At 35.3% G+C, this 25988-nt stretch overlaps 1 protein-coding gene across 39 annotated transcripts in view; it reads left to right on the top strand.

Annotated features, from left to right (window-relative positions):
- The window catches only part of Adgrl3 (adhesion G protein-coupled receptor L3), an 808741-nt gene that overhangs the window by 154047 nt on the left and 628706 nt on the right, over window positions 1-25988 (top strand). For all 39 annotated transcript variants that reach the window (XM_011249474.3, XM_017320921.2, XM_030254561.1 and 36 more), the window contains one exon: window positions 24435-24500. The gene's annotated coding sequence lies outside the window, so the exon portion shown is untranslated. The remainder of the gene's footprint in view (window positions 1-24434; window positions 24501-25988) is intronic.

A 25988-nucleotide genomic window follows, 5' to 3' on the forward strand; every position in this document is an offset into this window, starting at 1 on the left:
TGAATGGAACATAACCTTTGAACTCTAGCTCAACAGGCTCTTGTAAGAGATGTAAAATTTTCAAAATTATTAATCAGGTATGTGAATAATATGCCCATTACCTCTGAGTTCAGAGAGGCCAGGACAGTAGGTTCTGAAGAAATTAGCATGATTTATGAGTAGTTCCAAGTCATATTCATTTCAATTTATCAGCATGACCTTGTTGTGACTCCTTTAAAAATCTCTGGCATTCACCTTGAGTCTCTGCTCTGCTTTGGTTTGAAAACTTGCATCATTGTTCTGAGTCCTCTTTTCTCTCTTCAGTTTATGTCTGCTAGAGCAGATCAGTCTCCAGTTTCAACTTTTCCATCACTCACAGTCTGAATTGATCAGAATGTTTAAGGTCAGTGGAACAGAATAATTTGTCCTTGGTTCCGTTTTGAAGGTTCTTCGGAGTCAGAGTATAAAGACTAGATTCCTTCTGTGAAAATAGGAGTATGCAAAGTTCTTTTATAATACAAATATTCTATTTTTCTGGGTGATGTTACATGAGGCATTTAACTAATGTTCAAGGTTTTCATCTTAAAATGTGTTTCCTTGAAGACTGATATGTTTCCTGTATATAAATTTGAAGGGTCACATAGCATAGAATCTATTTAAATAGTTCTTAAATGTTCTTTGAGCATGGCATTATCATTGAATTTTGGTTATCTTATTTCAGTTCTGATTTAAGCCCTTCCAAAGCATCTTTCTCTCAGCAACATATGTTATACTCTTGGACTATATGTGTATCTATGTATATCCTCATTCGATAATTTCCTCAGTCCTTAATAATGATGCATTAGCATTATCTATTTCCAAGGATCACTTCCTTCCTTGTATAAAGACAAATATGATACATGGTATAAAAGCATTCTCCACCTGCTAAGGTGACTGTGAATATCAAATATCGAAACTGCACTTTGTCTTTCTAAGAGTGGCAGTTCTAAAATTAAGATGGATGTTTTCCATGTGGAGGACATGCAATGAGCCTTCAATACCCATTTCTATTTGCCCATGGCTGGGGCGTCATGGTACAAGTTGACCGCTTTCCCTTGAGCATATGTGAATGGTGTTTACCAATGGAAGCATTTACTTCTCTGCCCAGCTGTCTTGGTCTACATAACAGAGTCACATCTAGCTGAGAATAAAAGAAGGAAGAACTCAATAAATATTGGCTAGATATTTGATGGATAAAATTTAATCATAATTCTTTGCGCCATAGATAACATTCAATGTGATGGCACCAAATTTTGAAGTGCCATCCTAAAGTTATTTCTCTGTAAATTTTGATTCCACTGATTTATTCATTTGTTAAAATTATAATCTAATATTTTTTAAATTAGTTGGCCCTTCACAGATGTACCTGTGGATGCTCCTTCTTAGGGTATGTGGCAGGAATGTCCCCGTGCATGTGAACACTTGTGTGTACATGTACAGGTATGGTGGTTAATGGTGGACACTGGATTTTTTTTCCAGAAACATTTGTCCTAATTATTAGCTCCACTGACCATGGAGCTGGTGGTATCTCTGGCTGACTGACCTGCCAGTAAGTTGCAGATCGACTTCTGCTTCTGTCTCTCCTCTCAGGTACTGTGAGAATTATGTGTCCTCATGCCGAGCTTTTATATTAGGGCTATGGAACTCAGATCTTCACCTTGTGCAGTAGGTACTTTTCCCACTGAGCTGCCTTGCCAGCTCCTACTAATGCTGGTTTTGATGGGAAAACTTTGACAGTCAGTGCTCAGACAGACGCTGCAGTATTTGGCTATTTCAAAGGTATATAGAAATCAAGCCCACTTTGTTTCTTTTATCTGTGATAAACACTATTTCATCCATTTAGGAAGAAAATAGCAGGCTCATGATTATTAACATAGATTACAAACTATGTAACGTTCTTGTTGAGACCAGTGATGATTAAAGATATCACCTTCAAAACACAGTGATTTTTTTCTTAAAGAAACAAATCTGTTTAAACCTCAAAAAATATGCCATCCATAGAATTTTATTTGTTTTTCTCTGTAAAACACTTACGTCTACACCAAGCACACTGAGAGCTGATATTATTAGTGAAATGGAATACCATTTAGCTAATGTTATAAAAATGACTCTACACATTAAGAAGAAAAACCCAATATTATTTTTCCTCGGAGGAAAAAAATTTAGTTATGTAACTAATGACCAGACATACAGCCCCTTTTCACATCCATCCTAAGAAGCAGAGAGCTTGTTTCTTTTTGCGAACTTTCTATAATATTGTAGTGGAGCAAAACTGTTCACTGCATGGAAGACAGAGTCATCATCTTCAGGAGTTCTTCAAGTTTTTGCTTCTTTGTTTTCTTTGCTTGGTTTCATTTTAAATTAAAAACAAACCCAAATGGGATTCTCTATAGTTCCTTTCTTGAAGAAATGCTTAAAGAGGCAATTCGTCATTTTCATACACAGGTAAAAAAATGTTAAGTGTAAAAAACTAACACTGCCTGGAAAGTTCTGTCTTCCAAGCTTGAAGACATTCACAGCTTCAATTGTTTGTCCGCTGAATTCCACTCACTGGCCGTGTCACAACTTACTAATTACTGGTTGGCAATTTAAGGACAAATTGCTTCCTATATTTTTCAACAAAACAGTGGTCAGATTTTTTTGTTGTTGTTGTTGTTCAAAAATCAGCCAGGCAGTGGTGGCACACACCTTTAATCCCATCAGAGGCAGGCGAATTTCTGAGTTCGAGGCCAACCTTGTCTTCATAGTGAGTTCCAGGACAGCCAGGGCTATACAGAGAAACCCCATCTCAAAAAAATAAAATAAAAACAAAACAAAACAAAACAAAACAAAAACAGAAAGAAAAACCAAAACAAAAAATTCAGACAAAAGAAAATCAAATAGTCAATTATAATAACATTAATTTTGAATCCTACCACTATATGCCCATTACAATGTCTGTTGGCACTAGAGCATTTAAAGGGCATTTCCCATGTTATATTGCAAGAAGTAATGACCTATTACTTACTTTTATAAAATAAATTATAACTATTAACTTACAGCACTATCCTAATAAATTGACTGCTTATTTTCCTTGTTACATTTTTACTTCATATTTTCTGCAATTTTAATAGAAATAAGACTTTTTTGATAGCTTCACACCAAAATTATTATTAGATAATACAGTAGAATTTTTGAGATGTGTTGAATGATAGCAGTTCTTTTAATTTCCCATTGGCTCACTCTGTGTGTTATCATATCTTACATTGTGTTGCTGGAAATATTAAAATGAACGGCAAGCTCCCGTGCTACATCCAGAAACTCTCTGCCGCTGCAGTGGTCTTGCTGCCTCCGTCTCTAAGCTAGCCCTCGCAGCAACAGATCATGGTCTTCCCAGCACCGGTTCACTTGTCTTAGTGCTGCCTGTAACTTCTCAGCCATAAACCGCCTGTGGTCGGGGGTTCCACATTCCAGTTACCCAGTAAAACAAAACTCTAGAAGCTTATAATTAACCAGTCAGATTTATATATCAATAAATTCTCAATTCACAAGATGCCCACACAGTAAATTCAGAGCCTGTTGATAATGGTACAAGCAGCCCAACCAGATTAGACAAGTTACCCCAATTATTCTATCCCTACATGATATCTTATCCACCCATGGCTATTTAAAGCCATGCGGAACCTGAATCAACCTGTTCATCCTCCTCCATCTTGCCTCCTCCTCTCTGCCTGTCTCCTCAGTCTCCATCTCTGCCACTCATCACTCCGCCTCCCTTTTCCCTGTCTAATCACAGGCTTCTTGTTGTATAAATAATTAAATTCATCAAACAGGGAAAATCCTGCTACAACATAGAAACACATCGACATGAGAAAAAAAAAAAACAGGTATGTTCACAAAAAATAATTAAATATTTTTCTCTTCCTATTTTTCCATTTTAAAAAGCTTTGCTATGTATCATGGTTCCCTACATTCTTTATTATTGTATCAAGAGCATTTTTTGAGAACAGCTATACTTTTCATGCTGTGGGTGATTTTGTTCAGGCACAAAGAATCACTGATTTTGGTCACCATTTGAAAATAAGGATAAAATTTTACATCCTTGGTGAAAATTCACTTCTATAAGAGTGTTCTTTCACACACTAAGGATATCTAAAACAGTACACAATTTGATCTGAAAGAAAAGAAACCAAAAGGTGAGGAGCCAAGTAGATACTATTTTAAACGTACAAGATGAGCATTTCTATGAAGAAAAATAAAGTTATTCAGCTAAATCAGAAGTAGTTACTTACGGGATCTGAACTTTAAGAACTGAGGGTAAGCTGTGAACCGTAAGCCTATAGTTATGTTTTTAATTATTTTAAACATTATTTTTTTTACAATCCAAAAGTTGCCCCCTTCAGTCCCCCTCTCCCAGAGTTCTTCACCACCTCCCACCTTCTCGCTTCCCTTTGCCTCTGAGAGGGTTCTCCTCGACCCACCCTACTCCCATTCCACCCACAATCACAACACCCCTACCCCTCATTACCCATCCTACACCCAGGCATTTCCCTTTCCTTGGGTCATCAAGTGTCTACAGGATTGATTAGGCACATCCTCTCCCAGAGGCCAGACAAGGCAATCCTCTGCTACACATGTGCTGGGGGCCACAGACCAGCTTATGTATGCTTTTTGGTTGGTGGCTTAGTCTTGGCACTCCCAGGTCTCTGGGTCAGTTGACCCTGTTGGACTTCCTATGGTTTTAAGTATGGGAAATTTTCTTTCTGTGTCAGTTTTTATATGTAGCTATGAATATTTATGAAGGGAAAAACTATTTCATTAATCAATGTTTCATCTTTGGGATAAGTACCTGAGGGGGAATACTTTGAATGAAGAAGGATTTATTTAGTTCACAGTCCCATTCAAGTGGTTCATGGCTGGTAGCTTCCATTTCGTGGTCCTTTAGGTGATGCTAAATGGCAGTGGAAGAATAATGGAGGAAAGACATTCACCTCCAGACAGCCAGTAAGCAGAGAGACAGGGGCAAAGAAAGTCTTTTGAGCCTCAGCAAGAGACTTCCTCCAGCGGGCCCCTACCTTTTGAAAGAATTCACAATTTCAATAATAGCACCTCCAGCTGGGATCACACTTTGAGGATAGAAGCCCATAGGAGATGGTTCATATTCAAAGCTTACAGATGTTTTCCTCTCTCCTGCTCTCAAGCTCATGGGATATTCTCAGCAGGCATTTTTCTTCACCTTTATGCACTAACCACTTTTTTCACTGTTGATGTTGTTAAATCCAAAGTGTAGTTGTGAGTACCCACTGCACTGGAAGCTCTCAGTAGTATGTGGTGGGGTTGAACTCCTAAGCAATGTCTGTTCTCGCTGGGTCATCCCAAATTCCTTCATTTTGATATTTCTTCACTAATGTTCAGTAGTTTTCAGTTGCACCCAGATTTTGGAGACTCTCAAAGGACAACCTATTCCTGTTCCTCCCCCCCCCCTTGTTTCCTATAATTAATTCATTGTTAGACTCTTCTAATTTAGTGCTGTTGCATAAATGTGTATCAACACTAACTTTTATCTATAATTCACAGAAAGTATCCATCATCGCTAGTGTCGTTTGTGTGGCTACTTCCCCAAACAGCCCTGAGAGGTTTACAATAGACAATATTGTGGTTGAAATAGAAAATAGCATGTCATTTGTATTCTTTTCATGATGCATACTTGGTTTTTAAAACTTTGACACTCTTTTAAATGAGATAGTTTTTCATTAGAAAAAATTAAGCACATACATTTCTCTCATATACACATACATGCACACACATGTGTATCTACCTATCATTTATCAACTATCTATTATTATCCACGTACCTATCTACCTACCCAGCTACCTACTTAGCTACTTAGCTATCCACCTACATGCCCAGCTCTCTACCTACCTAAATATGTGCATACATAATTCATATATACATACATACATACATACATACATACATACATACATACACAAATACTTATGTATCTTCCTACCTACCTGTATATCTGCCGTTACTTTACTTCTCTGGTCAGAATATGTCAGTGCTTTTTACTGATGTAACAAAGCTATGTTTGAGTACTAGTCTGTATATCTCTGCCAAATGTAGTAGCTAGCCAATTACTAGGTGTCTGCTTCCTCTTAGAATTTTTCCCCTGCTAAGATTGCCCATTAACTACCTCATGAATATTTGATTGTTCTTGCTGCCTTTTCCTTAAGAAGCCTGCATTATTTCCTTGTGCCTAGAGTTCTCTTTCTCACTCCCTTTTCAGATTTTTTAATCATATTTTACTGGTCAGTGAAAGGTTCTATAGGCAAACTATTCAAAGCTGTATTCTAGCCTTTATTATCAAACATTATAAAACATACTGTATGAACTATACTCATTTTTTAATTTGTAATTTTCTCTCTGCTTTAAATTAGAAGTATTGTTTTGACTATTACTTTATTTCCAGCATCTACAAATATGACTCAGTGCTTAGGTGTGGTGACATTGTTCCCGAAACCCAGTACTTGAATGGTGGAGGCAGGTTTGGAAGTTTCGGGAGAGCCTAGGCTAATTCAAAAGACATTAGGAGTAATAATAATAAAACTCAGTAAAGCAAATTGAACAAGCAACAAAAGCAGCTCAGTACCTTTGTCATGCAATATTAATTGAATGACTGAAGTTTGCACCACTTAATGGGTATCCTGCCATTATAAAGGGTAACACAGTATGTTGCTTTTGGTGTTATGGAAAAGTAACTAAACAATGAATAAGGGATAATATATCACAGTCTCATTTCTATAAGGTAAATTGTCCTGTGAATAATCGCATTTTTCTGGTATGTGAATGGGTGAGAGAGAGGAGAGTGTAGATGTGTCCTTCTCCTGCTACAAAATATAGGAATCAGTAAACAGCCTTCAATTCTTCCCATGACCTTTTAAGAAAATAGCTTATGCTTCTGGTGAATCAAGGAGCAAGGGATTTTTACAAAATAGTACGCTTGGGGGAGTATAGTGTGCTGTCTGATCACTGACTTCTGAAGGGTACTGGTTGTATATGAACAGTAACACTGATATGAACATTACATTGAGTTAATATGAACTTATGTCATCTCCATCCACTTTCAACACAGTGCTGAATGATAGAAACTTCCGATACCCCTTGGATCAGTAGTAAGTTCAGACAGGAGCTAATGCGGCCACTGATGACTGTGAATTCAAAGGCTTAAAGATCTACACAGACGTACTGTAGCTACAACTTACAGTTTTGACCCGTGTTTACTATTCCATTTGGCAGATAATGGGATTTTTATCTGCTGTTCATGTTTTGAGGAACAAAATGATACTAGCCCTATAATTTTGTTTCTCTTTTATATTTACTTATTTTGTTGGTGAAGGTGTAAAACTAAGTGGGCACTAATGGGATCTGGAGTGAAGTCAAGGCTTAGTGGCGAGTGCCTTTGAACAGTAAGCCATCTCATCAGCATTGAACTGTAATTCTTCTCCTGTAGTCCTCTTTTTGAAGTCAAGTTAAGCCTCATAAGAACATCTTATGGGAGATAACTCATGCACACCAAAGGAGGCCTGCATGTATGGAGTGATCAATAGTGTAAGGTGTCTATCAGGAAGAAGTGCAGTAAGTTGTTAGTTGAGAAGAAAGTTTTGTTGTACAAATTACATAATTGTAAAGTACTTATTTTTGAGTTAAACCTTGCAGAGAAAATTATAGATGAGTCAAAGAAAGGTGCTAATAACAAGGAAGCCCAGTTAAGAGGCCCAACTTGTTGGTCACATGGTGCCAATTGCCAGTCTAGAACCTGCAACTTGTCAGTTTTTATATCTGTCCATAAATCTAGGAAGTGACCCTCTGGACCCCATACCCCTTACTGCTAAAGATTAGTTGGACTACTTTGCGGAAAAAGGATTAGAGTGGTTTCTAGCAAACAAATTTGATACTTAGTATGATAGTGGTAGCTGCAAATAGCAGGGAGAAAATAGGAAATATTGAAGAAGATAGTCATTGGAAATGAATTAAATTCATGTCAAAGGTAAAAGACGCTACAAACTAGTGTTCTCTTAAAAACAAACCCGAATTGTCCAGAACAAGGTTGCAGATTCAGGAAGGGAGACTATATGGAAGAAACTGTGAACTCTATAGTAAGATATTCTGAGGACAGCAATAGTTGTATGACCCAGGCATGGATTTGAACTCCTCCATGTATTTATAAAGAAAGCCACAGCTTACCCACTTTAGCTGCTGCTCTGTGTCTATTCCTACTCTGTTCTTTCCCCAGGCTTTGTTGAGCTGTTTATCAATGAAAAACTCAGCTTACACTACTTTGGCTCAGAGCAGGTCTATGGATAAGCAGGGTCCCACGGATGCATCCTGAGCGTGTTTTCTGTTTGGGCTCAGTGTTGCCCACACAACTGCATAGCTTCAGGAACTGGAGCTTATTCGTGAAGAACAATTCTCTAAGCTGTCCATAAGGATGTGTGGCATTTCCCCAGCTGTGCTGTGTTCTTGCAGGCCTAGCTTTATGCTTAGGCGAAGTCTGCCTTCCTTCTCCTCCCTAACAGGTTGCGGTCTTTTCAACAGTAACTTTTGGTTTTAGGTTCTAAATGGTTGGGTTAAAACAAAAGTATTATTCAGTTATTTATTTTTTATCTCTTTTTATTCTTATATGTTTTGGTCAGTTGGTGACAATCATTTGTCTCTTCAGAAACACCTACGGTGATATCCACACGTAGGTTGTGAGGCCCGGCATAATGAAATCATGCAACTTATTTCTATCTCTTCTGAATAGTCTAGCTATAAGGTGATTTGTGGCTCTGGCTTTAAATTCTCTATGCTGCAGATTTATCATGTTTTTAAATGGGGATAATGTTATTCATTTTATGTTATAATTAAAATCGTATGCATAAAAATAAAGTGTACTGCTTAAGGCCTTAATGGCTAAAAATGCTTTGTTCTTGTTATATGCCCAAAAATAGTTCTGGATATTTTGCATGGGCTTCCTCTTTTAGTCTTCTCAATAACTGTTAAAAATAGCTACTAGTTTTAATTTTATCGATGAGCAAATTGATGCCTAATTTAATGTAATATCATGCTGCTAGCATGAGTCAATTTTTAAACCGGTAGCTCGGCTCCAGTGTCCTCTGTCATTTAATGGTGTCATATAGATATGTTACATGCTAAATTTATAATCTATGATAAAGCATCTTGTTTGTGCATGATCTTGCACATCTGTACTCTGACCACTAGAATGACTGAGGTGGCAGAAGTACCACAAGTTGGAAAGGCATTCTGGGTTATATAGCTAGACTCTGTCTTCCACCACCTTGAAAAAATAATGATGATGGTGGTGGTGGTGATGTTGATAGTGCATTCAATTACCCAATAAATGATATATCCTAGCCTCTTTTGGCCTCTTCAATGGTAACGAGCATGTGAAACATAAAATGTTATCATGGACATTAAATGGTCATGATATGTTTATTATATTTTAGGATTTGAGAGGTGCTGTTTAAATTTTTTCTGTCTTTCATTGCAACATTTATTTATTTATTCATTTATTTATCATTTATTTATTTGAGACAGGGTATCTTTGTGTAGAGTTGGGTGTTCTGGAATAAGCTCTGTAGCCCCAAACTGGTCTTGAACTCACAGAAATGGCACTTGCCTTGCTTCTCAAGTTCTGCAATTAAAGGCATAGGGTACTACCACTAAGCTTTTTAAAAATTAATTCTTAAAAGTATTGCCTCATTAATTTTGTAGATTTTTTTACATACCAATTGGCTCTACATGGCATTCAGCTCCTTAGAAAACAGAGTTTGTTTTTTACTTTTATTACACAAAACATGGTAGGAGTATCTAGAACATAACAGGTTTTAAAGTAAGGATGCAGAATGTATGACTGACTCAGTGAATGAAGGCTGCATTGAGTACAGGGCCAGAGGAGGCCACTCTGAGTGGGTTACCATATACACAAGCAGATAAGAGTTAGAGTAGCCCTAGGCATATAGATGGGTTATCCCCATGAAACGGGCATAATATTTACGATATTTTGGCACTGTCTAGGCTTTCTCTGATTCAAAAATAGATGTCTTAACAATAAGACTTAGAAAAAGTGAACTGTTGTTGAGTTGACTTGAATTGGCTCTAATAATGGTAAGAAAAAATTCAACACTATGCACCAACTGGAAGCTTCATGGTGTGTGTGGATATATAAAATGTTGACTGCTTAGCTGTTCTGGGTTTCTGAATGAAGCAATCCAATGGGACATAGAGAAGGCACTGAGTACACCCTGAGCTATCAGGCTATGTGGCAGTCTGGAAGCCCTGGGACAAATCATCTCAACAACATGACATCAGCCCTATACTGGAGGGCATTTGTCCTACTGGATTCTGTGCTAACATGATGCTGTTGGATACCTCAGCTTTTAGATCACTGGCGGCTCTAGAGGATGCTCCATAGGACTTGATAAAAGTTGCTTCTGTTTCAAAACTAAAGCAACCCCTGGTGTCATAAATAGCTGAACAATTATTCCCTGTCTGAAATATATATGACAATAGTAACCAGGACATTTTCTATACAATCTGCGCACCTTAACGCTAATCTAATTTTCCCATCTTTCTCTTAAATAACTAAAATAATTAGATATTTCTGTTTCTGTAAAAAGCCAGTCCATAAAACTGCAACATTTTCAATGTATGATTGTAAATTGAGGTGAAAGAAGGTGGAAGGAAGTTGATATTCATGCAATTGCCAAAGTTGTGACTCAATTCATTGATTTTTTTCTCAGCAAAGTGACTCCTTATTCAACAGTTGGACCAAACTATAGTTTTCATTTTTCCAAAAATTCAGTTTTCCAAAGATGTTTACATATCTGATAAATTGGTAGCAATTTTTTTTATTGGAATGTATCAAAAGATATATTTTGGGAATTGTCTAGTAACTACAGACGATGACAACGTTCTAGATTTTATTGCCATGTATATATGGAACATTAAAGTAGTAACCTCAGAAGGTTACCACATTGGCCAGCCTTACCCTCACTGTATAAGTATAAATTGCTATGGACATGATATAAAGGCCCACATAGAACAACATGATATGTAGATGACTGTGCTCGGGTTTAATAGTTCCTTGTATCATTTTTTATCATTTTTCTCAAAAGTAAATAGCAGGATGCTACCTTGTGATTTTTTTTTTACTACTGTGTAATAAAATGCAGATATAATAAATACCATCTAAGCAAATAAAATAGATTTGGACAGAATCCATTTTGCCTTCATCACTTTTAGTATAAAGCTTGGGCTTTTAAATATTTCTGTCCTAGATGGACTTAATTATATCAACTTGCACTCTACAGTCTTTGACTGCACTGAAGTTAAAACCAATGTTTTATCTTTATTTACCTTTTAGCACTAGGTGATGTTTTAATACATTTGCCTTGGTTCTCTACCAGGCTTGTTAATGTAATCTAAACTGTAATCCCAATAATTCTTTGACTTGGAAGTGGACCTGCTAGGTTACTCCTTGATGTTGTTTAGTTATTTTTACTGTCATAGTCATATTGATAATGTTGACAATTAATTTCGCCTCACAGGTCAGTTAGCAATCATGGCTTCAAAATTGGTCATGGTCAGAGATTTTTTATTAGATTGACAATTGAATGGACATGGCTGGAAACAGTTTACTTGGCTTTTCATTTATTTTTGTGTGGTGTGTGTGTGTGTGTGTGTGTGTGTGTGTGTGTGTAAAGGCTAACTACTCACATAGGCTTTCTTAGTATATTCTTTAAATTCCAAATGCTTTCATAGAATATGGATTAAAGTTGAAATCCTCTTTGAATTTTAGGTGGGTTTAGTCCTACCCCAGTGTAATTCTTATATGCCGGGCTGAGGGATTAGCTATAGAGTTCAACCTAGGCTATATAGTGACATTCTCTTTAAAGAAACTCCAAAATAAAATAAGAAAAATATGAAATGGAAAAACCAATACTACAGTATTTAAAAGCAATTACTAATCATTTTGCTAAACATTGGAGGAAGAGTTTTTCATGGAAAAACTTCGGGGAGGACAGGATTTCAAACTTCTCTCTTCAACAGATACCTACTTTACTTTGGGGCTTGACTTGACTCCAAGAGCTGTAGCACACATTACTTATGGGGTGGGATAAGCATACAGCAATCCCAAAAGAAGGAAGACGCATGCCTTGTCTCATAAAAAACAAACAGTTTCAAATACTATTGTTAACAACTGGTATAAGCATTGCCCTTTACAGATAATGATCTAGTTTGGATATTTAAACCTTGTATGAATATGACACATTAATTCCTAAGGGTAAAACAAACAAGCAAGCAAACAAACAAATAGTACTTTAGCTATTGACACTTCCTATTGTTCTTTTAGGATATATTCCTTTGGGGGGGGTGTTAGTTTAGTGAGGTGAGTTTCATTCTGTACCCCAGGCATGCTCAAATATCGCCATGTAGCCCATGCTGTCTTAAACTCACAGGATTTCCCCTGCTTGACTGTATGCATGTTGAGAATGCAAGCCTGTGCTACTACAGTAATTATTACTGTACATGGTTTAGAATACAACATTTAAAGTGATACAGATACATTTGGTAAAGTGAAAACTAAATTCACTCACTACTCGAGGAATTTTGAAAACTTAATTTAGAGACTTGATTTCCTTGGTTTGCTGTTCTTTGACTTTTATTATTCTAAAATGTACATTTTAGTTAGATGGGATTTTTTTTTCACTCTGTAAGAGTTATGTGGGTATCTTATAGGCAACATTGATCATTCTTGAAAAAATGTTCCTGTATATGAAAGCTTCTCTCCACAGTGCTAACTTATTTAGAAGACTTTAGCAGAAATTGTTTGTTTGGGAATAAGTATATGAGATTTCATATATGTGTGTATATATGTATCACATATAGTAACTCAAAAACATAAATATAGTTTTGTATGTAACTATTTTATATACATAAAATATGGAAGTAAAGTAGAAATATTTTAGAAATACAGTTGTTTGTTTCTTTCTACAATATAGCTCTATAACTGTGACATAAAGATATTAAATAGAAAATTATAGAATAACTAATTGATAGGTTTAAAATATTATGCTCTTGTCAGCAGTGTGATGAAGTCTTACCTAGTCCTTCTTTGTCTCAATGTTAGTAATTCATACTTCAGGTGCTATTTGCTCAAGAGACACTTCCTAGATATGGGGGTTTCAAATCCACTGTTATGATATCATGGTATTGCATTGTGTTCAAGGGGGGTGTGGGGCCTTTATTTACTGATGACCTGAAGTACATTATTACTGGTGTAGATACTTCAACCATTCTTTTTTTTTTTTTTTTAAGGTTTTTTCTTTACTTACATTTCAAATGTTATCCCCATTCCTGGTTTCCTCTCTGAAAAGATCTTATCCCTTCCCCACCTCCTCCTGATCAGCTACCCATCCACTCTCGATTCCTAGTCCTGGCATTACCCTATAATGGGACATAGAACCTTCACAGGGCCAAGGGTCTCTCCTCCCATTGATGACCAACTACACCAACCTCTGCTACATATGCAGCTAGAACCATGAGTCCTACCATGTGGTTTGGTTTGTTTTTTGTTTTTTGGTTTTTTTTTTTTTTTTGTTTTTGTATTTTTGTTTTTTTGTTTTTGTTTTTTTTGTTTTGGTTGGTGGTTTAGTCCCAGGGAGCTCTGGGGGTACTGGTTAGTTCATATTGCTGTTCCTCCTATGGGGTTGCAAACCCCTTCAATTCCTTGGGTCCTTTCTCTAGCTCCTTCATTGGGGACCCTGTGCTCCTTCCAATGCATGGCTGTGAGCATACATTTCTGTATTTGTCAGGCACTGGCAGAGCCTCTCAGAAGACAGTTATATCGGGCTCCTGTCAGCAACCACTTGTTGGCCTCCACAATAGTGTCTGGGTTTGGTGGTTGTATATGGGATCAATCCCCAGTTGGGGCAGTCTCTGGATGGTCATTCCTTAATTCTCTGCTCCACAATTTGTCTCTGTAACTCCATCCGTGGGTATTTTGTTCCCACTTTTAAAAAGGACCGAAGTATCCACACTTTGGTCTTCCTTCTTGAGTTTCATGAGTTTTGGGAATTGTATGTTGGGTACTCCGAGCTTCTGGGCTAATAGCCACGTATCTGTGAGTGCATATCATGTGTGTTCCTTTGTGATTGGGTTAACTCACTCGGGATGACATCCTCCAGATCCATCCATTTATCTAAGAATTTCATAAATTCATTGTTTTTAATAGCTGAGTAGTACTCCATTGTGTAAGTAAATGTACCACATTTTCTGTATCCATTCCTCTGTTGAGGGGCATCTGGGTTATTTCCAGCTTCTGGCTATTATAAATAAGGCTGCTATGTACATAATGGAGCATGTGTCCTTATTACATGTTGGAGCATCTTCTGGGTATATGCCCAGGAGTGCTATTGCTGGATCCTCACATAGTACTATGCCCAATTTTCTGAGGAACTGCCAAACTGATTTCCAGAGTAGTTGTGCCAGCTTCCAATCACACCAGCAATAGAGAGGTGTTCCTCTTTCTCCACATCCTCTCCAGTATCTGCTGTCACATGAGTTTTTTATCTTAGCAGTTCTGGCTGGTGTGAGGTAGAATCTCAGGGTTGTTTTGATTTGCATTTCCCTGATGACTAAGGAGGTTGAACATTTCTTTAGGTGCTTCTCTGCCATTTATTATTCCTCAATTGAGAATTCTTTGTTTAGCTCTGTACCCCATTTTTAAAATAGGGTTATTTGTTTCTCTGGAGTCTAACTTCTTGAGTTCTTTGTTTTTATTGGATATTAGCCCTCTATTGGATTTAGGATTGCACATCATCCATTCTTAAGAGAAACTAGAATGTGAATCTTTAAAATGAAAAGAGAAAAGTGAAGTATGTTTATTGCTAGGAAAAACCACATGTACATGATTATTCCCAGAGGGTATCTTTGTAGTTATTTGCTATCAATAATTACATGGTATTGTATGCATAGGACAGGGCAATATAAAGAAGAACTGGTGTTCTCCATAATTTCAGGCACACTGGGCTCTTGAAAAGTATATTCTACTCCTAATGGGAGACAACTGTAATGTCCACAAAGGAAAGTTAACACATACATGAACATATGTCCTTTAAACTTAACAAGGTGGTATATTTTATTATACTTATTTTTCTATAATAATTCTTTGCATGATTGTGCATGTATATGATTCTCTGTGTATGTGTGTGTGTGTTTGTGTGTGTATGTGCTCATTTGTGTGTTGATATACATGTCAGAGTAATACTTTTGAGGAGTTGACTTTCTCCTTCCCCTATGTAGGAGCCTATGTTTGAACTCAGGTCATCATGCTTGGCAGCAAATGCTACATGCCACCTTACTGGCTCCAATATGATTTCTTAATTAATCGTGATTGACATTCACACAGAAGGAAAACTTCAGTTATCTGTGGTTTTACTCTGCATATTGTTGATTAAGTAAGGACAGTTTTTGAAGAAATACAATGTTCTTCTTATGATAGTGCCCAAATTTCAGAGATTGGCTCATTTGATAATTAAAACATTTTGAAATAATTTGTAGATATGTGTCTGTTTTCCTTCTGAGCTCCAAATGTTTGCTAGTCTGTCTCTATATGGGTTTTTCTTCTGATCTCTGCTTGACAGAAGTCTCTATAGGAAATAAAACATAATCAGGTCTCTGGCGAAAGCAGTTCCATGGGTTGAGCTCATCAAACTTTAGTGTAGTGTGACCTTTTTTATAAAACACATTCCTTGATTCCAGAGTGTAAGCCACACTGGTCTTGATTTCCAGATGTTGAAGTCACAGATAGGAACTCATTACCAAGGAGCACAAAGCACACTATTTTAAAGACATCAGCAGAGAAGATTTTCTGCATGAAATCCTAGACAAAGTGGGAAATAAAGCCCAGTGCAATGAACTGCAGTAAGTGTGGGATTGGGACAGAAAAAAAAAAATAATAAATGCCAAGGAAGGCAGAGGAGCTGGCCTCTGGAAATTTGATCTCTGATGTGTAAGCTAATCACTTTTAGAACTCCAGCCAGGCTATTTTTTTTCATCTGTGCAAAAACGTCTCTTTATTTTGTACTTTCTGATTCTTGATCCCACCCCCACTACGCAGTTGGCACCTTCCCAAAATACTTTGGCAGAGGTCGCTTCCCAGAAGCCTTTTAAACTTTAGTTAGAATACATTTATTGATTTTATTGAATGGCCAGAGCAATGGAGAGTTTTGGGAAAAGTGCATATAAGAATCTGTCTGGCCTGGCAAGGCAAGCTATTTTAAATGTCTGAGAACACTTCATTAAATGCAGGTTCTCATCGTTTGCAAAATAGTAAAGGTTTCTGCTGTATTTCCTTGGGTGGATATCACCTGACTTACATAATATCATAGAATGAGAGAGAAAAACCAATTTTTTTCAAACTGACATTTAGAGACTATAAGTATGCAAAAATTCAGTGACTCTAAAAACTGACTTTAAAAATCTATACAAAATGTTTGGTAGCATTACATGATAATGTTTTCTTAATCTGTTTTTTTTTTTTTATACACTGTGTAAAAGATACAGGTTAAACTATGTTGCCTAAGTTTACCATAAAAGAGAAATATACTTTGTCAAAACTTAGCAATTGATCTTTTCATATTACTCTTCTCATCCACTTGGATATATATATTTTTTCATTTCAAGCTAATAATTTGGACAATAAGCAGGGAAGAAGTTCCATATCCTTAACTCAAAGATATGGAACACATATACTTCTTTACTTCTTTTTTTAACATTCAACATTTTTATTAATAGAGAGAAATGGTATATTAGAAAAATATATAATCAAGAATTGGTATAAATTTTCAACAGAGGAATTTACATGTAATATTCTTATACACCAAAATATATTAATTTTTGAAGTTTCTGCATTTGCATTGTTTAGGGGCTTCATAATATCATGAAATTTTCTTTGTGCTAAAGAAATTTTTTTGAATAAGGGAGATAATGTGATTTGGTGGTGCATTGGACAGTATTACAGGCTCATATGATAAAAAATGTCAAAATTATCAAAGGCATCCTCATTATATGTAGTGACTATGAAGAAAATACCTAATAAAAATAAATTAAAAATAATAAAAAAACATATACTTCTTTAACGATATGCAGTCTTAGAGTCCCAATGCTAAAGGAAAGAGAATACAATACATATTGAGATTGTAATAACATATCCTGAAGACCAGCCATTTCATCTTGCATTTCAAAAGGATATGGACTGTGTAAAGGAGCATCTAAATGTATTCAAGTGGGCTTTAAGAACGGTCAACATTTTAAAAGTTTTTCTGTTATAAAAAAAGAGATAATAATTGGTATATAGCTCTATTCCGTGACTGTTGAAATATACATGCAACAAAGTCGCAGCAACCGGTGTTAGTCAGTTGTGAGTTTGTTTTGAAAATTAATTTTAGCCAGGGCTACACAGAGAAGCCCTGTCTCGAAAAAACAAACAAACAAACAAAAAAGCCAAGCAGTGGTGGTGCACTCTAATTCCAGCACTTGGGAGGCAGAGGCAGGTGGATTTATGAGTTTGAGGCCAGCCTGGTCTACAGAGTGAGTTCCAGGACAGCCAGGGCTACACAGAGAAACCTTGTCTCAAAAAAAAAAAATAATTTCATATACTTTATATATTGTTGTATTTAACTGACAGGAATTCTTATGCCAAATTTTCCTTCTTGGCTTAATTTTATATTTTGAAAAATGTTAAACATTTAAAAAGTCATTTCATTTTACTGAACATGAAACAAAGCATCAATGATATGCATAATCTCTTGTACTAAGAATGCTTTAATGCTAATTTTATTTGAATTTAATTGTCAATGCAACAAAATTTAAAACCTTATTATTGAACTTTAAAATATATATTTGTATAGTTATTATTTCAGTATAGAATATTAAGTAGATTACAGTATTTTCTAATAGAAAATAATTATTTATAAATAGAGGGTAGGCACATTCTACCCTAATTAATCTTGATAATTCCCATTATTACAGAAGTAGGAAAGTATGATTAGTGGCTAAATATGTCATGTTGTAATTATAGTCAGTGCAGAGCCATTTTGAAAACTAAAGGCACTCAGTAAATTATATGATTGTTTTCATATTGATCACTTGAGAACTATTTCTCAAGCACAGAATTGAAACCTATTTCTGAGGAAATCTTCTTCCTTGATCCTCACTAAGTCGTCCTAAGTTTGTACACAAGGGCTGCTGGTCCTTGGAAGGCCATCATATTAAATAGGGGAGAGGGAGGTCTTGGCTCAGCTGAGGATCCATTTTGCTGGTAGGGAGCATCCACTGTGAACTGAGGCCCTTTGCCTCATTGGCTGCATCTGCTGTACATTACACCTTCGTCTCCCATTATTGAAAGCCTAGTCTTTCTCTTTGTGATAAGGGGCTAGGGTTCCCAAGGGTAAAAGATTTGTGTGGGTTTTTCTCTTTTAGATGTTACAAGATCAGTATACCATTCACCATACAAGCAATAAAAATGAGGTCCCCAAGGCTGACTTTGTTGTCTTATTTATTTTGTTCTGTTTTGTTCTGTTTGATAAACTCTTCAAGGCGAAGAAGGGCTATCCAAGAGAAATTCCTAGAGAAATTATCACACAAGTACAATAGTCTAGATCAGGACTTGCTGTCATGAAAGTGTTGCTCTCTTACAGAAAGTCAATGCCTCTATTTATGAATCATTGCACGGTGACAAATTTGATAAGCATTTAGTAAAAACCATACTCAGAGTTTGTGGAATTTGATCTTGACTAAGACAAATATCTTTCACCATACTCTCTTGAAATGTTAGAAAGCCATTATATCTTCCTGGTCCCACTAAGCCACATGAGCATAGCAGTAATAAACTTTACAGAGGCTTTGTTCATAAATTATATTGTTCTATATAGTTGTATATATTATATGTGCTCTTTTTCTTAAATTATTATTTTTATGCTGGTAATGAGTATTTGGGACATATTCCCATTGTAACTTGGAGGGCACCTACTTACACATGGGCTTTTATTAATCAAGACCTTGCCATGTTCATTTGGGTACTAGGGTCTTTGTCTTCTAAGTGAAGGCTAAAGAAAATAAAATGCCCAATCCTTTGTTTTCAATTATCTGTGAGGAACTAGAACTAAATGCATGTGTTTGTGCTCCCTACCATCTGATCCTCTTACCACAGTGGCCTGGTTTCAGGCCATACCTCAATACTTCAACACATACCTCAGTTGGTTCTTTTGCTCATTTTTCTTTGTAATACATATCCAAGGGTGTAGTATGATTTGGAATGGTAGTCTAGGGGATAGCACAGGATGATAGAAAATGGAGTCATTTGCAACCCCATAGGAAGAACAATATCAACCAACCAGAGGCCCCAGTGCTCCCGGGTACTTAGCTATCAACCAAGGAGCACTCATGGCTCCACCTGCATATGCGGCAGAGGATAGCCTAGTCAGGCATCAATGGGAGAAGAGGTACTTGGTCCCCAGTGTACAGGAATCGGGGGAGGGGAGATGGGAGTGGGTAGGTGAAGGAACACTCTCAAAGAGTCAGGGGGAGGAAGGATGAGATAGGGTGTTTCCAGGAGGGAGGGAAACCGGGAAAGGGGATAACATTTGAAATGTAAATAAAGAAAATATCCAATATAAAAAGAAAGAAAAAGAAAAAAAATGAAGTTATGTAGTAAATCACCCTATATACAAGTTCAGGCAGAGAAGATGACTGTCACTATTATAAACTTCACAGTTGGACAAGTAAATATGTTAGCTAATAAGTTAATTCATATATGGATTTGTGTAATCCTTTCTCTTCTCGATAAGTCTTGAGTTATCCATGCCTTTTAAATGTGTTATGCCCTGTATATGTCTATTAGCTCTTCCAGAATTAGTTGCATTTATCATTGGAGGGAAAACTTGTGAGTATATTGAACTGTTATTGTTAATATTGAACATAATGGAGAATATTTATAGTTTTGTGGCATTATACAATTAGTGAAATTTTATAAATTAACTTACAGGTTTATAAAAACTTAGTAATCATTGTATCATTTGTCTTTGAAGAACCGCATGCATGCTTTTCGTTAGTGTTACTTCCATTTGAGCTGTACATTTTGCTGCCTTCTATTTGTTTAATGTGGAAGCTGTGCTAATTGATCGTATGTCATTCTCATTTTCTAACATAGCAATTTTAAGGTATAAGTTTACCGCTAAACACTGCTTTTACTGCATTCTACAAATTTTTATACGCCATGTTTGATTTTGTTCAACTTAAAATATTCCTAGTTATTGTTTACAATTGATAAATATTTGGGGTTTACTAATTTTCCTTACTCATTTAATTGTTTCATTTAGATAACATATGCTTATGACTTCAGTCCTTCTACCCTTACTAAGATTTGGTTTATGGTCTAATGGTCTAATTTTAAGTCCAGTGAGGGCTCTAACAGGGCTTGACTAGTTCATAGGCAAACTGCTACAGGATCCAGTTGTACAAAATCTCAGCACCTTATCTTGTATTATCAGTTTCTTAGCTGTTAGAGGACTTGATAATTTCTCTCGACTTGAAACACTTGTTATGGAAACTGAATATTTTCAGCATTGATATTGGGGATAATATTTCCCACCATATTACTCAGCCATTCTCAAGGTTCTCCTTCTATGCACTTGCACAATATGGATCATGACTTCCTGAACCCTGTAAGGCAGCATATAAAGAATTGCACTCACAGACTTCTCTGCCTAGCAAAATCTTTACTGAAGAATGGCCCAGATACCCCAGGACAGTGATTTGGGAAGTTATTTGGTTAGATTTTGTTCCTGTTTTCTTTTCTTTTTTAATTATGTTTTTCATTGAAGAAAATATGTGTATTCTTTATTTAGAGAGTTTTGAAACCTAATTTCTGTGCTAAGCAATATGGTACACTTGTAGACTATATTGAGAAGAATCCCTCATTAGAGAAGTAAGGCTTTAGGCACTAACTTTTTGGATATGATTTGAGGACTAGCTTTTAGGATAAAAATCACCCTGTGAAAAGGTTTTTTTTTTATATATGTACTGTTTTTATTTTATTTATTTTATATTAGTGAACAGATTAAGGACAAGTGTATAGGCTGGAAGACTAGCTCAGTCTCACAATATGTGCTTAAATCCCAGGAGCCACAGGTTCAAATCCCAACATTTCCAGCTCCAAAGCCTCTCTTAAGTGTATACAGAATGGTCTGAGGTGCACAATCTTGTCAGTTTTCCATGGCCTTATGGACCATTATGGGGCACTACAACAGGTCACATTATACAATTTTGGATTGTGTACATGTGAGTTAAGAAAAATCATAACTTTCTTGTTCCATTTTAATCTCATACTAATTGTTACTGGGTTATTTGGGGGATATATTGCTTAACTCTCAAAGTGTAAAGCTACCTCTAAGAGCAACAAGTGTCATGAATTTCTGAGATTATCTTCTGAATAATCGATTTTTGGGAGCTCATTTCCCTTCAATTTAAATTTCTCAACAAAGATTGTGAGGAATAATACGATGCTATTTGAGAAGCTTGAATTATAGAATCGGAACTAACATGGAATACAGTTCTCAATTTATTACTCAACCTTCCATTTATATTGTAAGATAAAAGTATCCAGACAAATATCAGATGACTATTTTAAAAGTTTAAAGGACAATATGAAATGTTTGTCACACAGTGGGGATTTTAGCTAAGTATAAAATGTGTGCATGTCCTATAGAAAATAGGCAGTGTGTAGTTTATAAGTATATAAAATGTACATCTCCATATAGGTGTGTCTTCTCCTTGTGTGTCTCTGTCTCGGTTTGCTTCCTAGATGGAATGTGGATAAATTCTGTGAGAATTCTTTCAATCTCTTCAGTTCCTTCTGCTACCTATGCTACCTCGAGCCACGACTGAAGCAGGAAATATGTGATGAATGGTTACAGTTTGTCTTTTTAATTTTGCTCTGTCAGAACTGTAAAATATGAGCCATATTTATCATCTGTTACTGATTTTATAAATTGGCAATTCATTACTTTCCATCAATATCTATTTTTGTTGTCTCTTATACGTGATTAATTATAATGCTTGTTCAAAGCATGGATTATTTTTATCCTTATCTAACACAAATCAAGGTTTTAGAACCAAAGTATTTCCATCTCTTTCTCATGTCCTCTGATAAATTGCAGTGATTTCTAGGGTATTGCTTTTATGCTATTTTGAACCATGTACAACTCTAATGTGATGAAGATATCAACAGATGCATTAATTGAACCAAGACATCTTAAACAATTAGATTTTTGAGTGCTTTCTTTCAATGAAATCATATACTCAAAATACTCACAATAGCTGTTTTTGAATGTTCATTTTAAAATAAATTTATTGAATAGAAATTAAGTTTATCTGTAATATCCCATAGTAGATAGATGTCTGTTGATATGGCCCTTGTCTCTGCTCCTCTGTTTATTTTGTTTATCTTCCCTTTGCTTCCCCCTTTTCATTCCTATGCTCTCCTGTCTATTTGTCCTTTTAGTTGTGATGCTTAGTGGCTTTAGGAAGCTGATCTTCGTCCTGTGTTCACTACATGAAATCAAGTGTTTCTCAAGAGTGATTCTCACAGTGATGAAAATATTCCCCACTGTAGGCTAAAGACTATCTCTGCTTATGGAGGAAAACAAAGAACAGACAAATCAACTAACAAAACCAGAAAGACCCCGGGGTTTGCAGACACATACAAGGATATACATAGTGACTGACTCTACTTTACTGCCTCAGTTAACTGTGAGGCTAATGTGAATGGTTTCCTGTTTACAATGTCTTAGTTTTGACTTAAGAACATGTTAACATTTTGTTTGCCCAGTCAGCATTTTGGAGGCTGGCTTAGTTGCTCGTCCCACTAGGGAGAGGCGATACACTCAAAGAGTATCAAGTGTTCTTTGCTGTAGAGGACTTCGTTGACACAGGAGCATAAGCAACGTTGCACTAGCAACATTTGAGGGGAAGTGAAGGTTGACGATTAGCTGTGTCTGAGTATCAAAATATATTTCTATGATGACGCAAGATACCTGACGGGAGATATCTATGAGCAGGCCTGTGCTGTGATTCACGATTTTCCAGTTATACAAAACATTTTCAGAAAGACAAATATACTTTTTTTAAAAAAATCAAGGGGGACACTAATCTATGAAGTCTTTGCTTACTCAAAGAATGCTAGGATTGGTTGAAGGAAGATTATTCAGGGCATTTTGAGCAACTAATTGTAAAGATATGTTTGTTTGAGTAGCCAAACATGAGACTCAAATGTGGAGTTGGCTTGGTCTTGAAAAATTTTAACTAAGTATTGAAATACTATTGAACATTTATTAAAATATAACAAGTCCTGCTTTGTTCATAATTTAAAATCACCAACTCAAATCAAACATTTACATTAGAGGATAATTTCTACTAATATATACTTGGTTTAATTTCAATCAATTGTGATTTGAATGAAGGAGAACTGAGTTTAATTCCATGGTATTGATTTATTTTCCATATTTAATTCCATATTCATTTCTGATGGTATTATTATTATTTGTTATTATTTTGAGTATGGATTGTTGTACTTTAGGAGAAACAAAAACACTCCTATTGTAACTATATGTAAAATATAAATTTCAGAATAATTACTAGGTGTGTTAACTGTGTAAATTCTTAAATATACTTACTGGAAAGTATAAAATTGTAGTTACAGAACTGCAAGAATATATAAAATTTCCAAATAAAATATTTTAAAGGAAAATATTCTTTAAATATTTTTGGCAATCAGTTTGGTGATTTAAAAATGGAATTGTGACAAGTTTAAGAAAATAAATAAGCACAATATCCTTAAAATCATTAAAATAAATTTATTTTGATATATACTTAATTTTTATATTAGGTTTTATTTAGATCTTCATGATTATTTTTATTATTTGGTCTCCATATCCTTATCTCTATCTCAAACACATATAGTTCAATATATTCAAATACATTCTACATTTATTACAATTTGATACTTGGTAAAATATTATTCAAGATCAAGCTAACTCCATATATATGATTTTGAAATCTTTTGTGGCCTTTCAAGAAGAAAAATATTTATATTATATACTTAAATATTTCACATACATTCCTACTAAACAGACTTACTAGTGTTGCATCATGTATCTTTCAGGCTTTCTTCTCATTCTTTTGGGACAGTTTTAAATGTGGTGGGGAAATAGATTTCTTGAGTAGTAATAAAATTTTATTAGTTCTGTTATTGAGATCCTAAAAGGAAATACTTTTGTCATCTAATTTTATCTTTTACCTTATTTTTGCAGAAATGATTAATTCAGAAAGGCAGAAGACAAAGCTATGGATTTTTAGCAGTCACAGAACAAATTAAGGTAATTAATAGATTATTATGTATGCTGAAAATTTAAAAATGAATTTACAATGTGTGAAGCCAACTTAGTATATGCTTTTTGAGATTTAATCAAATTGACAATGTAGCCTGTTTAAATTTTTTTACATATTTTGAAATGGTATTTTCACTTTTTATATATTTATGAAAAATAAGTTCTTATATTTTCTGAAAAATAAATAATGGAGGTGACCATATTAGCTATTGTGGAGAAATATATGATAACTACATAAAGAGAATTTGGAAAAAGGAGGTAGTTTTGCAGCTGCTGCTCTGGAAAGGCATTAATGGCTATAATACTCTATTAAATATATGAAATCAATATGCCAAGATTTTTGTTTCCATTGGTACATAGACACCAAGGCAATGCATTGATGTCATTCTTGTATAATTCATTTCATTTGCTGTCAATTTTATATCCAAAACTGATATAAATATACTCATTTCATACTATAAAGGTTTTAATAGATAAAGCAGATTGTTTTCAAACTGATCTATTTACTACAAATATATTTATTTTGTTCAATATGAAAAATTTCAGAGTATAAAATTAGGATAGGGCATAATTTATCAAGGAAATCATGAGATATAATATATGTCTTTTTATTCATAATCAATGGTAACAACTAGGATTTCTTTGTCTTTTTTCTTTTCTTCTTGTTGTTGTTTTTGTTTGGGGGATAATGTATGATCAGTAGCCTAACTCCAGTTTCTTCTTCCATAGTCTCCAGGGCTCTGGATTTCAGCCCTGTACAAAATTACCAGGCTTCTCTTGTCTTCTTAGAGCTATTCAAAATAATTTTTTAAAGTAACTGTATTTGTTTAAAAAAATAAGTTATTTTAAATATGCAGTAAAAATAATCAAGGCTTCTGGTTTTCATATTATTCTTCACATTTGATTAATATTTATTTGTTTTGATTCATTAAAATAGTATTTATTATAAATTACCCTAAATGTATTTTCCAAGACCCTGTATTTATCCTTAAGCAAACACTATGTCATTTAAGATTATGGTAACATTGCAAATGCCTTTGTAGATGACAATTTTTAGTTGATATCAGTGTTTTAAATGTTCTCTCTTAACTTCTTTGGCTTTTTTTTCTCTCTCCATATTGTGAGCTTATGCAAATAACATTATCCCCCTTTTTTGAGAGTAGATATGATAAGTCACTCAGGATTGTTCATATTTTATCTTAGTATCTAAATGCTGTAGACATCCATCTATTAAGAGGAATCAGTTCTGTGATACATTGAAGTAAACTAATTTTACAAAAATCAGACTTGTTGAATAATTCCTTTAAAAAAATTAAACCAGGTATTGCATGAACATTCCCATCTGATGCTGTACAGGCCTGAAGATGGTGATGTACGCTTTACAGCTCAGAATTTAAGGCTAGGCAGGAAGTTCATTGAGCTATTTCCAGGCAAGCCAGTGTTACTCTGTGAGATCATTTCTCCAGAGTTAGACAA

Source organism: Mus musculus, chromosome 5 (assembly GCF_000001635.26).
Source record: "Mus musculus strain C57BL/6J chromosome 5, GRCm38.p6 C57BL/6J".
NCBI classification, from domain to species: Eukaryota; Metazoa; Chordata; class Mammalia; order Rodentia; family Muridae; genus Mus; species Mus musculus.